Raw genomic sequence first — 1869 nt, 5'->3', positions numbered from 1 at the left:
CCAAACCCACCCTAGAAAAGGGGGTGCTGATCCGAGTTCAAATCGGGCAGGCCCCAATTTCCCAATTTGAACAGAACCAGTCCAAATTGGTTTGCAACAATGCTTGTAAAGGGAAAACTACTTAGGATTCCCCTTTACATGCAAAGGGGATTCCCAAAGGGTGGCAGGGAGCCGGGTTTGAGAGTGGAATTTACTTTCCCAGCAGTGGCAAGATGGTGGTGGCTCCTCTAAACCCCCTGCTGGCCTCCTCAATAGCAGCCCGGGCTGGCGGCTATGGCCTAGTTCAGCCTCCAGTAACTGCAGAGCATGCAGGACCTCTGGGCATGCATGGAGGCCATTAGAATAGATAAACCAGTGTTCTTGCACAAGAGCACTGGGCTATCTATTCTATCTGCCTCTGTATGTGCACAGAGGCCCTGCATGCTCTGCAGTTACCAGGACCCAAACTGGGCCACAACTGCCAGCCTAGGGTGCTATTGGGGGGGGCAGCATAGGGTTTAGAGGAACCCCTGCTGCCGCCCCTTTGCTGCTGCCCCACCACTGCCGGGAAAGTAAATTCCCCTCTCCCCTTATGGAACCCCCCTTTGCTTGTAAATGGGAATCCTCAGCAGATTCCCTTTACAAGCACTGCCTTGAACCAGTCTGTGATCCGGTTCAGCAGTCTAACCAGACTGGGCCCATTTCAGCCAGAAAAGGAACTGGACCTGGTCAGGTCAGTTCAAATTTGAACCAAATGGGCCATTAAGGTTCCATGCACATCCCTAGCTCTTGAAACATTGAAATATTTCTATCTAAATGGGGCTTGTTCTGCTCCAAGCTTGGAACACACTCTTTATTTAAAGGATGTTCTGTTTCAAGCTCAAAAAACTTGATATGGCATGTTTCAAGTTGAAATAGTTTGATGTTGAAACGTTCTGAACATCCCTGGTTACTGGGGGACTTTTGCTCAATCCATGACCATAGACTTGTGGGGTCCTACAGGGCTTGATTTTGGCCCCCTTGTTGTTTAACATCTTCATGCAACTGCTGAGGGTGATCATGGGCTTTGGTGTCAGAACTTTGCAGATGATACTCAGCTCTATCTCAATTTGTTATCTGATCCCAGGGAGGTTGAGAGCGTGTACAGAACCATTCTCGGCTGTTCGGTTTGAATTCAAACTAAATTTGAATCTAACCGCCATTCCATGAATGGGTTTGTTAGAACCAGCCGGCGGTTTGTGCAGTCGAACTGGGTCGGCCCAGTCAAACCCGGTCCAAGGGACTATGCTTCTAAAGGGAAATCCAGTGAGGATCCCCCTTTACAAGCAAAGGGGATTCCTATCTCTAAAGGGGTTCAAAGGGCAGATGGGGGCAGGTGAGAGGGCACACTACCAGTGGTTGTGCCACAGCAGTGCAACGGGGTCTCCTCGGTAGTAGCGGTGGCCCGTCTAGGCACCTCTGGCTCTCCACCCCGCACAGCATGGGCCAGTAGCAGCCTAGTTCTGCCCTCCACACATGTGTGGAGGCTGGAACTGGGCCAGTGGCCGCCCGCATTGTGGGATCACCAATGGGGTCTAGAGTGCCATAGTTGCTGAGGAGCCACTGCTGCCACACCGCTGCTACACCACCGCCATGCACCCTTAAGTAAGGTTCCGCTAACCCCATTTTTTTGGTAAGGTGCCCTCTTGCCCACCCACCTGCCTGCCCTTTGAACCCCTTTAGGGGTAGGAATCCCCTTTGCTTGTAATCCCTTTTACAAGCATAGTCCCTTAGACCAAGTTGGACTGGGCCGAACTGGTTTGATCCAAACTGGGCCCAGTTCAGTTCAAACTTGGACCAGGCCGTTTGTGGCGGGGGGGGGGGGCCCTGTCTTTTTCAAGCACGAATCAG

The sequence above is a fragment of the Hemicordylus capensis genome, chromosome 1 (assembly GCF_027244095.1).
Source record: "Hemicordylus capensis ecotype Gifberg chromosome 1, rHemCap1.1.pri, whole genome shotgun sequence".
Lineage (NCBI taxonomy): Eukaryota > Metazoa > Chordata > Lepidosauria > Squamata > Cordylidae > Hemicordylus > Hemicordylus capensis.
Note: the sequence above shows the minus strand (reverse complement) of the source record.